The sequence below is a fragment of the Rousettus aegyptiacus genome, unplaced genomic scaffold, assembly GCF_014176215.1.
Source record: "Rousettus aegyptiacus isolate mRouAeg1 unplaced genomic scaffold, mRouAeg1.p scaffold_m13_p_7, whole genome shotgun sequence".
NCBI lineage: Eukaryota > Metazoa > Chordata > Mammalia > Chiroptera > Pteropodidae > Rousettus > Rousettus aegyptiacus.
This window is the reverse complement of record NW_023416310.1, coordinates 86,674,095-86,687,219: the sequence shown is the minus strand read 5'-3', so window position 1 is coordinate 86,687,219 and position 13,125 is coordinate 86,674,095. Positions and strand designations below refer to the sequence as shown.

Here is a 13,125-nt window from a genome sequence, read left to right as displayed (position 1 = left end):
GATTTATTTGGTTGCTGGCCTCTCACATGAGACCCCCTCCCCTCCATCTCCACCCACACCTCCTCCCTCACAGAGAAACTAGAAGTGCTTGAATTCAGCTTTGCCATCAAGCATTCTAAATACCACAGCCTAAAATAAATGAAATGGCTAGAATAGAAATGTAGTCACAGGGGCCTTGAAACATGTCTCAAGGTGATATCAGATATGCTTACATGCATTTCAACTTCCATGTTGGCAACTTAGCATGAAATAAACACTTTTTGGGAAGGGATTTTTGAAACATCCTGGCACTGCAGTGACTTCTCAACCACTGACCCTGGCACTGAGCATTTTTTTTCTTCATTTCCATTCTCCTTGTGGCTGCATTAAACAAAACTCTAGTTATGTCTCTCCCTTACCCAAGAAACTCAGCATTTGAAACCTTCCACAGCTCAGCAACCCACAGGACAGTCTCTCAGCTACTCAGTTCCCCATTTTCAGGGGAGCATCCTGATTGGCTCAGCTCACTTTTTCATGTCAGACTGTTACAGGATGCCAGTGGGTGGTCATGCTCCTGCCAGGTGTCCACCCCTGGACCAATCAAATGTGAGCAGGAGGTGAAGTCATGTAGTATGGAGCCTCATCAAACTGCTGATTCAGCAGGGAACAGATTCCCCCAGGGAAAGATGTCAGTAGCTTAAGTGCAGAAATTTGAGATTAAACCAGTAATGAGAGGTTAAGTATTTGGGATATTTAAAGAAATAATGGTTTAGAGGGTCTTGAGAGCTCTGCTGAATCAGCACTTTGATCAGACTCCATACTACATGACTTCACCTCCTGCTCACATCTGATTGGTCCTGGGGGACACCTGGCCTGAGCACAACCATCCACTGGCATCCTATCTCAGTCTGACGGTTGTTTAATAAGAATTATCCATGGATGTGGGGTCTTTTTTTTTCTGCTTAGTTAAGAGAGTGTAACAAGAACTGAAGTGGGAATTGAAAGTGAGGTGCTGAGCATATTAGGGAGAATAAACTCTAATAATAACTGTCCCCAAATGGACTGCCTCTCAAAGCATGAGTTCCCTTTATGAGAAATGTTCGAATAGACTTGGGTTCATGCATTTGGAAGGGTCTGGATAAGATGATCTTGAAAAGTTCTTTCTGACATTTACAATTCTAAGGACTTAATGTTTAAGGATTTTTTTCCCTCAACCGCATTCACAAAACATCTATGCAAACGCACGCATGTGCACCTCAGAGTTTAGCACCTGACACGTGCCATTTGCACAACTGAGGAGCATTTTCTGATTTGTGTCCCTCAATTTGACTGTGATATCGTCGGAGGCTACTTAGCCATCTGGCTGCTGCTACCTCCTGTCTCCTGGAACGCATGTTGCTTTTAGCTAGGTTTTTTTTTTTTTTTTTTTTTTTTTTTATCTTGGGCTCATTTCATTTTCTAAACAGCTAAGCAATTTTAGTACAGATAGCAAGAGCAAGGCTGGTGGCAAAGCCACCCTGTTCTTAGTGAGGGCAGGAAAAAGGCTCGACCTCCTGGAAAGAACCTACTAGTGATTTTGTATCACTGAACTCATTGCTAACTAACATTGTAATTAGAGTTTAACCACAAAAGCCAAGATTTAGGAGACCATCTGGTCTGCTATTTGGAGAGCGGGAGAGAACATTCCAACCTTGGGGAATGTAGTTGCTGGGGCTCCTGCAAGTGACCTTGTACTTTACTTGACTTCTTTCTGTTTCAGTCTCCTCTGTGATAGATGGCAAATGCTGCACCGAACAAAATCACAGATGTTTTCCAAGACCTTGACAGAATGGGTTCCCTCCATTCTCTGGCTTGAATCCAGCAGCAGCAGATCCGTGGACATGTACTGAGGGCCTGTTAAATGCAAGAGACCGTGCTAGTCCTTGTGGATTCAAAGCATATTGTGTCTTTTGTTAAGGAAACTAGAGTTCATTGGGAGGGCCAAACATACATACTTGAACAGCTGAAATGAGAAGCCTAAAGAGGTCAAAGTAGAGTGGCCCTAGTGATGAGAGCTCTGAAGAATGGAGGGATAGTGTGGCTTCCATTGTCTATGGACACTTTATTATAGAGATAGAAGATGGACCTTGTGGACTTGAAGAGGTCAAATGAGTAGAGCCCTTGTGAGCAGAGGAAGTTGCTGAAAATCCAAGGCCCAGTCAGAGAGCCATGAGTCCATCAACTCGGGGGCATTCTCATAGGATGTTAGATTTAGCATTTTATCCTGGTAGACAGGGAACAAAATGATCCAGTTATGTATCTTCAGCATGCATATCCTGCACTTTTTTTGTAAAAAGAACTTGTTCTGTTTTGTGTTACTGCCTTTGACCTTGAGTTACAAACTTGCTTTGTTTATTGTAATTTCTTGCCATGTACATCTTCTACTGAGCCAAGAGTCCACCTCCCTCTAACCCCCACCTGTGGGGCCTCACTTTTACCTTATGAGTCATAAGGAAAAAGTATCACCTCTTTTCTGTAACCTGATATTTTTAATCAGCTGTTACACATCCCCTGAATTTTGTGTCTTCTGAGTTAGCCATCTCCAATTCCTCTCTCTGTTTTTCAGAATACGACCCTTACCATTCTGGGTACCTCTTGTTGACATAAGCTACTATGTGTACCAGTTTGAGCCAGTTTTACACCTTCTGGTAAGATAATCGGGGGGTAGGGCTGCCCTGTGTTTTTGATGGTAGCTTTCAATAAATGCTACCATCAGGAGGAACTCAGTCTTTTGGAACTCTGTACTCTGTGAACTTTTCTGGGGGCACCAATTAGAAGGGTCAGCCCTCTCTACATCTGTATTGGAGAGAGCCTGGAAGAAACAGCTGCCTATTTCCTGTGCCTGACTTCTTTCACCTCCAGTCTGTTACTACAGAAAGGATGCGTACTTGAAGATAGCATGCATCTCTAGTCAGTTTGCAGAACACGAAGCCTTGCTGAACTTTTCCTTTATAGAAGATCTTCACTGTTTTATTGGTGTTTGCTTACGCAACTATTCAGACAACTAAATCATTTGTTCGTTGAAAATTATATGCAACAGACTTGCGTTACAGATACAAAGTAGAGTCTGTGTTCTCCATGCGATTATAGGCTCCTAGAGATGGGCTCCAAGATGCGTGGATGCTGAAATGGGTGTAGTGGGGACGCAGGGAGAAGAGATGTCATGTAGCATCTCACTTCCAGGTGATTTGCTTTTTATGTATATTGCAAAATAATTACCACAATAAGTCTAGTTAACCATCCATCACCACACAGTTACAAATGTTTTTTCCTTGTGATGAAGTTTTTGAAGCTCTACTCTCTTAGCAACTTTCAAATATATAATACAGTGTTATCAAATACAGTTACTTATCCCCAGCACTTATTTATTTTTAACCTACTTTACCTGATGTAGGACAGGGCAAATTTTTCCAGTTGCGGGGAGACCAAGGCCTGCACCGAGAGAAGAGGGTCCTTTGGCAGAGAGTGTAGAAAGAATTCAACACGCGCCAAAGGTGGAGTCAACAGGGAAGTTTAATAGAAAAGGGGTCACACTCCACAGACAGAGCATGGTCTCCTCTCAGAAGTGGAGAGCGAAAGACCAGGCCAGGGAGAGAGAACAGCGTAAAGAGCATGGAGTCAAAGACAGCAGAGGACCCCTGGGTGCTCGGGGGAGTTCAGTTGATGTATCATTTGTTAGTTCCTGTGAGCTATAGTTTAAAAGACTTTGTTAACCTGTTTCCTTTGATATGGACATACAGCGAGGAAGGGGGAGAGTCTGTAGTGTGAAAAGGTAAGAATATGTGGAGTGAAAAGCCTGCTGGCAGATCCCAGCCTTTAATCCATGGTTCCCCATGCTCTTAGCCATAGGGAATGAATGATTTTATCTTGTGTAGGGCAGACACTTAAAGACTCTTGTTTTTCCTGCTTCCTTTTCACAGATATGGGGACTGGGCTGTTAGCCATCCCAGTAGAAATTTTCCTTTGTTCGGCAGGGGTCCTCCTGGCCTGACTGCAGGGCTCATCAGCATATTGCTGTGTCTGAGTGCAGCTTGATTTAACATTTTTAATTCTCTTGCCTCCTCCCTACTTTATACCTATTTTCTCATTCCCCACCACCTGTCTCTGGCAACCATCAATCTGTTCTGTGTCTGTGAGTTTAGGTTTTGGTTTTGTTTTTGTTTTTAGATTCCACATATAAGCGAGATTAGACAGTGGTTAGTTGTCTTTCTCTGTTTGACTTATTTCACTATAACCTGCCTTTCACTTAATTAGAATATCATTCATCTATTCAGTGTGCATTTATAGAACATCTCTGTGCCAGGTGTGACCTAAGTCCAATAGGCGTGTGGGGAGACTGACATTCAACAAATAATCACAGTAATAAATGCAACTTCAGAGACCGTGATAAGTCATAGGAAGGAAAAAGAAGATACTGGGAGGCAGGAAGTAAGGAGACTTAATTTAGATTGAGGGGTTAGGGAATGGCTTTCTGGGGAAGTGGCACTTGGTACCAGGTCCTCTAGGATAAGGAAGACTTTGTCAGAAAAAGAGTGGGGGTAGGTTGCAGGCAGCATCCAATCAGAGTGATATGAGTGAAGGCCCAGAGCCAGTGAGTGTGTCTGGGGCTGCGGGGGCCACAGGGGTGTTGGAGGTAAACAAGGGGAGGAGCCTGTCAGGAGGTAAACCTGGAGAGGGAGGCAGGCCCAGGTCCCCAGGGATATGTATGGACTGGGGGTTTCACGAAGTGAAGGGTTTTACAGGGGAGTGACTGGATCTTCAGTGCAAAAAGACCACGGAGGCCGAATTGAGGAGTATGGATGGGGGAGAGGGAAGAAGGAGTTGATCATTAAGTAAACTGTAACACAATCTTTGAAGGCAACAAACTCTGCCCATTTTCTCCATATGCCTTAATTTAAAGAGTTTCTTCGTTTGGTGTTATTGTTAATAACGTTTAAAGTAATGACTGTCCCTACAGAAGTTACTGTGCTGAGTAGTGGTGCTTGTCTCAGACAAATCGCTGGAGGTGAAATTGCTGGATCAGAAGGCACGCTCAGTGTTAAGGCTGCTTTTTCATAAATTAACCTCTGGAAAGGCTATGTAAACTTCAGCTCCCCCAGGCAGAGAATAAATGTGCTGATTTTCATACATCCTTGCCTACTCTGACGATAATTTCCATAAAAGTCTGTGTCCTGATGGGCTACAAACAAGATCTCATGTTCTAATTTCCATTTCTTTATCAGCATGTGAGAACATTTTTATAAGTGTATTTATTTGTTGTTTATAGTTCTTGAATTGCTCCTGGCCCCTGTGTTTACATCTCTGGACCAAGGGCTTTTGCCAGTATGCCTCACACCTCTTTCAGGACATCTTCTACAGAGGAGTTCACAGGGTTTCCTTGGCAGGCTGGCTCTCTGTCCAGGGATGCCATCTTCAAGATTCAAAGGTGATGACAGAAAAAAGTGACCATCCTATGACCAGGAGACCCAGCTATTTTTATCACAGAGACTCATACAAAGAAAGGAAAAAAAGAAATAAAAAGACCCTTGAGACAGAGGTACTCTTCCTTCTGCTGATATATATTTTAACTGGGAGCTTTAAACGTTCCACTGTTCGGATTGTGCTGCCCAGTGGAAACGTGACGTGAGCCACATAGGCAATTTAAAATTATCTAGTGTCATCTACAGTCATGCCACCCTGAACATTCTGGATCTCGTCTGATCTCAGAAGCTAAGCAGGGTCAGTCCTGGTTAGTACTTGGATGGAAGACCACCTAGGAATACCAGGTGCTGTAGCCATTAAAAATAATAATACGATAAAATAATCTAGTGCCACAATAAAAAAAAGAAAACTGGTGAAACTAATAACATTGTACTTAACCCATTATATTCAAAATATATCAACATGTAGTCAATGTAAAAATTACGAATGTGATATTTTATATTCTTTTTTCATGCTATGTCTTTGAAATTCAGTGTACATTTTACATTTGTAGCACCTCTTAGATCGGGCTAGCTACATTTCAAGTTCTCAGTCGTTGTAACCTCGCTGGTGGCTTTCATACAGGACAGCATGAGTTGGAATGGTAAGAGGAAGGCCTGACGCTAATGCTCATAGCTTCATGGGGTTATTTTAGAGTCGGAGAAGAGTTTGGTGTTTCGTGAGCAATCACTCGCTAAAGGTACTGAAGGGAGAGGTTTCTTTCTCAAGGTCCCATGGCCGAGGGGCGGTCTTTGAAGAGCTGGACACAGTCTCTGTCCTCCCAGAACAGCTCCTTCTATTTCGGGACGATTGCAAGGTCATAAAGTGCAGACCTTGGAGTAAACTCACTAGATACTGAAGCTGGTGTCATGGTTCTACCGCATGCAACACAGAGTTACATTGATTCTTTTTTTTTTTTTTTTTTTTTTTTTAAGTTTTGACCCCAGAAAGCAGAGGAAGGGTGAGCAGAGAGGGGATTTTCTTGGAAAGGATTTACTGTCCTATCCACCTGAGCCTTTGAATGTTTGCCTTAAAGATATTTCTGCTTTTCAAGGCAAATGGATTCTGTTTCACCTTTACGGACATTCATCTTCGCAGTCACTGTCGCTGAGGATTACGGTGAGTGGCCAGCAGGTGGGGCCAGAGACAGCTGGTAACCATGGAAAATGCTAACTGTTCAAGGCTTCCCACAGCTGAGACCACTGGCTGCAGATCAGCATTTGGGGCTCAGATACTGCTTTGGTAGGAAACTGGACCTGGAAATCTTCATTCTTTAAATATGGAAAATGGACAATTGGGAAGTTTAAAATCGCAGAAACATGCTTTTCACTTTAATAAATATTTATCAAAAGCCAATTCCAGACCTGGCGGGGGGGGGGGCGCGGCGGGGGGGGGGGGAATCAGAGAAAATCTGCAAGTAGATAATTTTGAGGGCTTGATATTAAAAAATTCTATTAATAAGTTTTATATTGATTACAGGTTGATGTAATAATACCAGAGTGAAAAATAATAGAGTTCAAAGAAAAGTGGTAGAAGTGTTTTGTAGAAGGAAAGACAAAAAATAGGATGAACTAATCTTGGTCCCTAAGGACAACTGCAGGATGGGGACAGGAGGACTTTAGAAAGTGGTGGGAGGTGCCGATGGGAGATTCGCAACTGACGTGAGAGGGTCAAGGAAACTCGGACCTAAGATGGGAAGAGACCACCCATATTTGCAGTCCAACCCCGCCTTTCACAACTGATGCTCAAGCCTCTTCTCAGAATTCCTCCTGCGAAGATATTTGTCCTTATGGTGTGAGAGAAGAGCCTGTTTGGGTCTGCTCAAGAAAAATCCACTTCAGCAGGCTTTGTTAACTCAGGATATTAGTGAATCTTGTCCACCTACGAATATCGTGTGGCTTATGCCAAGTTTTAAAAATTTCTAAATTAGTTTGTTAATATGTAAAGATCTGGATTTATTGCCAAAACTTTTAGATTTCTAACTAGAGCCGAGTAGTGGCTTCTCTGCTCTCTTGGTGTTGAGTTCCCTCCCTGACCTTGTGGGCATTTGAGTTTGCAACTGTTAGCTTGTTAGAGTGGAGGTTACCTTCCCTCCACTCTCTTAGAGTTTTTTAGATTGGACTTAAGAATTAAATCGACATAAGACAGTTTAACAGGAGAAAAGGATACAAATTAATAGTTTTATGTGACAAGGGATCCCTCCCAAGGAAATGAAGACCCGAAGAAGTAGCAAAACCTAAAAGTTTTTACACTAGATTGAACAAAGAGAGGCAGCTGTGGAAATGTGACTAAACTGTGTGGGGAGGCTAAAGGAAGATAAGAATTATTTTAATAAGGCCTATTGATGCAGAAGTCTTTTGGCTATGGTTCCGTGGAAGAATGTTTCTTTAATCCTGGTACAGGATGAGCATCTTTCCCACAGGTGTTTTAAATCTCCTGTTTCCAGGAAGAAAAGAGGAGGTCAGAATGCCCTTCTTGCACCTGCTTTTAACAGTGCCTTAGCTCAAAATAATCCTTCTGCCAAAGTGCCATATTTTGGGATAGCATATTCTGTCACTCTTCATCATGCTAAGATTTCTGTGAGCATAGCATTTAAGAGTGTGTGTGTGTGTGTGTGTATTTGTCCAAACTAGTGCCCCCCAAAAATCAAATCATGGAGATTCCACAAATACCTACGAAACTATCCCCCAAATGCAAAACTTAGTGGAGAGAAAATTTGCAGCAGGAGGGAAGCAGGGTGAAGTGGCAGAGACTCAGAGGAAAATTTTTCTCTTGAAATAAACTTCACAATGAACAGAAACAAAATTGAGAAGATAACTTATTCTGAATAAGAAAAACAGAGCGATATCATTTCTTAAAATGTCTGGAACGAAAAGAACATGCAAAGAAACGAAAATCCCAACTTGGATTGTTGATTAGAAGCAGGGAATATAGAGTCTACACTGTAGAAAATGTTATCAGGAATAGGGGATGAATTTTAGAAAGTCCTCTACAATGCAGAAAAATGTGGTAAAGGTGAAAAGAGGGGAGAGGTATAGAAGTCAGAGATGACAAGTGTAACCTAGAAATAATGAAAGTTTTTAAAGAAAAATACAGAGCAAACAGATTATAAGCAATGATTGAAGGAACAATGGAGGGAAACTTTTCAAAACTGAAAAAAACACACTTGGATGGAAATTGAATGTTTTTCAGGTTTTTAAGGCAAACTTTAAATAGAATCTATGTCAAGACAAACCCTGGTGAGGATTTTAAATCTGGGGACAAGTTTTCAACCAAATTAGAGAGAACGGAAGAAGAGAGGTTATTTTAAAAGGACATAAATCAAGTTAGTGTTGGTCTTAAAAATTAATAATTAAGTCAGAAGAACATGAATAAGACCTGCAGAGTTCCAAGAGAACTCAACTGTGGCCCTGGAATTTTATATCGAGAGAAGCTGGTGTTCTTTGACCAAGGGATCCAAAGAAAATACAAAAGTCTCAGGAAATATACCTGCCAAATGACTCCATTTATGCAAAGTAACTCTAAATGTTTCATATCACAAAGAGTTAAACCAGAAACAAAGTAACAAATGAGAAAATTGCAGAGAAGAAAAAAACGACAGCAGCACAACAGCTAGCTAAAGAACGAGCTAAGTGAACAAAAATACTAACAAGGAAAAAAAGTGGCCAAGCCCATTATTGTCACCTATCAATAGGAACCTATTTAAGCCATGTAAATGCCTCATAGTGCAGAGGGAAGATCTGAGTATTCACAACAATTTTTTCATAAAGTGACTTTTACTACTGTTGAAACAATCAGCCTAGTAGCAGCCCTGGGAACAAGGCCCATATGTGGTTTTTCCTCTGGGATTCCAAGTAAAACATCCAAAATTTGCAGTGAAAGAAAACACTAAAGAGATTCATTCTAGAACTTTCTCCTCTTGGTGAATATTTTAGGATGGACTCTTCCGCCTGACAAGAACTGCTCATCACCAGTCTACTCAGCTAGGTTAGATGAAGATGGCTCCCATTCCTTTGGATGAATTAAATCAGAAGACTCAAGAACTACGATTTAATTTATTGCTTTAAAAATCTTTCTTGCCACCATAAAAAGTAATAATTGTATGGAGCGAGAAGAGATGTGCATTGTGTTCAGCTCGTATTAAGGTAAATGTTTCTACTGGGCATTGAACTGTAAATTTCCACCCTGGAACTTGAGTAGGGACCACTGCACTGAATATTTCCATGACGGAAGTCGCCTGGTTCGGTGGGTCTTTTGTTTTCCTTTGACTCGTGATTGCTAATGTGCAGCTCAGCAATGCGTGGACCTGTCCTGTACTTCTCTTGTGCTTTTGAGACTTTAATGCTTTCTAACATCAGACAGTGGTTTCCCCTTTCTTTTCTCTTTCCCTTTAAAAAAAAAAAAAGAACACAAATATATCTATTTCAAACAATTCTTTAAATTGATTTTCTTTTTGCTAGTTGCAAAAAATCACAGAATCCTAGACAGTTAGCCTTGGAAGAGATCTCAGGAGCCGATCAACTTTAGTCACCCAGCAGGGGCAGAAATCTCCTCTAGAATTTCTGGACAGTGATTATTTATCATCTGCAGTGCCAGGGAACTCACTACCTCAGAGCGGGACTGCTCACTTCTGGGACCTTTCTACCAGTCCTTGGAGGTCAGTGATCCCGGCTTCCTCAGGGTGGTCTTCTGATCTGAAAGGGGCAGCTTTGTTCTCCCAGGTAATGACATGATTGTCCCTGTGCCTTTTATAACAAAAGACTCTTTAAAAAAAAAAAAAATTTATTACAGCTGTAGTCAGGCAACTTTGATAAGTATGCATTTTGAATGCACATGACGAACTAAAATATGTTTGTTTGTTTTTTTGCTAATGATTTCTGCTTGGATAATAACTGCACTGCAGGCAGGTCTTAGCTTATAAACTCAAAAATTTATGGTGAGACCTCATTCTAGAAGCTGCCCTCCTCCCCAAAAGAGTTTGGTTCTGGAGTCAGATTGCCTGGGTTCAATCCTGCCCCTTCATATAGTTCTGTGACCTTGGCAAGGACCTACCTCACAGACTTGTTAGGTGGATTAAGCAAGGTAATGTATGTAAAATGCTTAGCATAATTCCTGGTACATATGCAGAACACAATAATCGTTAGCTGTTTTTAGTGCTGCTGTTACTACTACTGCATGTCAATACCTAAAATTCTGTCACCAAGCCATACTTTCTGTGCAGAGGTTCTGATTCAGTTGGTTCAGCCTGGGGTGAGAAAAATCGACTTTTTAGCAAACTCGCTGGGTGATTCTGACATAGGTGGTTGTCAGGCCACACTTTGAGAAATGCGGCATTGGAGAAATCCCTTGCTTTTGGGATGTGTGGGTTTTAGGGCCTTGGGACAGCCACCAGCCAGCATAAGCACCTTCGCAAAGGGGCCGTCACTCATCGGTTCGTTAACAAGTATTCATTCAGGAGTCGGTTCTGGAGGACCGGCAGTTCACAGTGCGCTGCGCTTTAGCGGGTGGCGTAAAAACGAGAACATGATCGCTCCCCTCGGAGAGCTCAGAGCCCATTGGAAGAGAGAACAAGGTTAGCGTGGGCACCACTGGTGATACCCGCGACTTGAGGGGCTATGTGAAAAAAACGTTTCAGAACGTCGAATGTTACTTATGTATAGCTGCCTCTTTTAAAAAATGTTTTAAATTTTAGTTTTTTCAGTGAGAGCTGGCATTCAATATTATATTAGTTTCACATGTACGTACGGCATATGGGTTAGACATTTACATAACTTACAAAACGATTTCTCTGGTAAGTCTAGTACCCACCTGGCACCAGACATGGTTATTACAATATTATTCTCTCTTTGTTATGAAATACTGGTTTTCCATTTATAGTAATAATGCATAGTTTATTAGTACGGTAAGTCTACTTCACTTATAAAAGTTGATTTAAACAAATCTACTAAGTTAGTAGAAGTCGTAGGCGGAGTGAAAATCTCGACAGTGCTGCACGAATACCTGAAGTTGAGGAGATGCTGCGTTTCGGACAGATGGACCGTAGTGCTGTGCCCAGCGTGGTTCAGTGAATAGAGGAGGGGCCAGTGAACTCACCCTCGGGCGGCAGGCAGCGTTTCACACTGGAGGCCCTAGTCTTTCTTCTTCTCCCCCCCCATTCGTAACATATATTTACCATGGCAAGAATACGCATCTGTAAGGAGTGCTCATTCATGCTCTGTGCTTTACAGACCTTATTTAAGTCTCCGAATAACTCCATTATGCAGATGAGGAAGGAAATCAGGGTCACAAAGCTCTTAAGAAGGAGGATTTGAACACAGGCAGCCCACTCTGAATTTCAACTTCGAACCAGCATTCCAACACCTTGACCTAGTAAGTGATGCAGGACAGGACACATTCCCCCAGTGACAGGATGGGGCGGGGGTGGGAGGAGGGAGACCAAGCCCTGCACCAAGAGAAGAGAGTCCTTTGGTGGAGAGTGTGGAAGGAATTCCACACACACACCGAAGTTAGAGTCAACAGGAAAGTTTATTAGAAAAGGGGTCACACTCCACTGTGGTCCCCTCTCAGAGGCAGAGAATGAGAGGGACCGAGAGAGAGAGAGAGAGAGAGAGACAATAAAGGCACTGAGAGGGACCCTGAGTGTTCAGGGAATTCAGTTTGTATGTCGTTCTGTAGTTCCATTTCCTTTGATAGGGACATACAGTGAGGAAGGGGAAGAGTATGTGGAGTGAAAGGCCTGCTGGCAGTTCCCAGCCTTTAACCCTCAGGTTCCCCATAATTTTAGCCATGGGAAATGACTCTGGGTTCCTGTCTCCTCTTCAATGGTGTGGGAAATGGGTTGTTAGCAATCCCAGCGCAAGTCTTCCTTGTTCTGCAGGTGTCTTCCTGGCCTGGCTGCAGGGCTGATCAGCATATTGCAGTCTCTGATTGTGGCTTGATGAACATTTTAATTCTCTTGCCTCCTCCCTACATTATAAGGATCAGAACAAGTGGTTATGATGAGGGCCTGGAGGTGATTGCGGGGTGTATGTGTGTGTGCACGCGTGTGTGCGTGTACACGTGTGCACATATGCTCATGTGCAGGTGTGGAGGCTTGGCAGGACTGGCTACATAATTCGTGGGACTCAGTGAAAAAGTGAAAATTTGAGACCCCTTATTTAAAAATTATTAAGAATTTAAAGACAGCGAAAGGACAAAGCAATCATGGGGCCCTCGGAGCACAGGGCTCTGTACACAGCTGCACACCCACCCCTGAAGCCCGGCCAGGACTTGGGGTGGAGTGGAGAGGGGCTGAGAAAGAGGCAAAGGAGGGCTCTCAAGACCCTGCACCGTTCTTCCCCCCTTTTCTGATTTCTGCCCTGAGGAGCTATTGTCATAAAGCAACTTCCTCCTGGGTTTTCCATATCTTATGAGTAGAAGAAAACCTCCACAAACCCTAAACCAAATAAGAAAGGTGCCAGTGCTCTCTGATGACTTCAGAGACCTTAATACAGCTCCAACTGTCAATATTCCTTTAGTGGGTTTCGCAAATAAGAGTCCTGAGGGTAATTACCTTTTTAATAAAATACAGTTTGCAGATTGATAGTCAAATAGGTTTCCTGTTCTGGAAGCTAGGCCTTTCTCTCCCAGTCTGGGCTCCGTGCTCTG

The 13,125-nt window shown here is 42.6% G+C and overlaps 1 long non-coding RNA gene and 1 pseudogene across 1 annotated transcript in view; both read left to right on the top strand.

Annotated features, from left to right (window-relative positions):
• LOC118605189 overlaps positions 1 to 13,125 on the top strand; it is a 509,541-nt gene that overhangs the window by 94,753 nt on the left and 401,663 nt on the right. The window lies entirely within an intron of this gene.
• Positions 5,677 to 5,795, top strand: LOC118606124 (annotated as a pseudogene).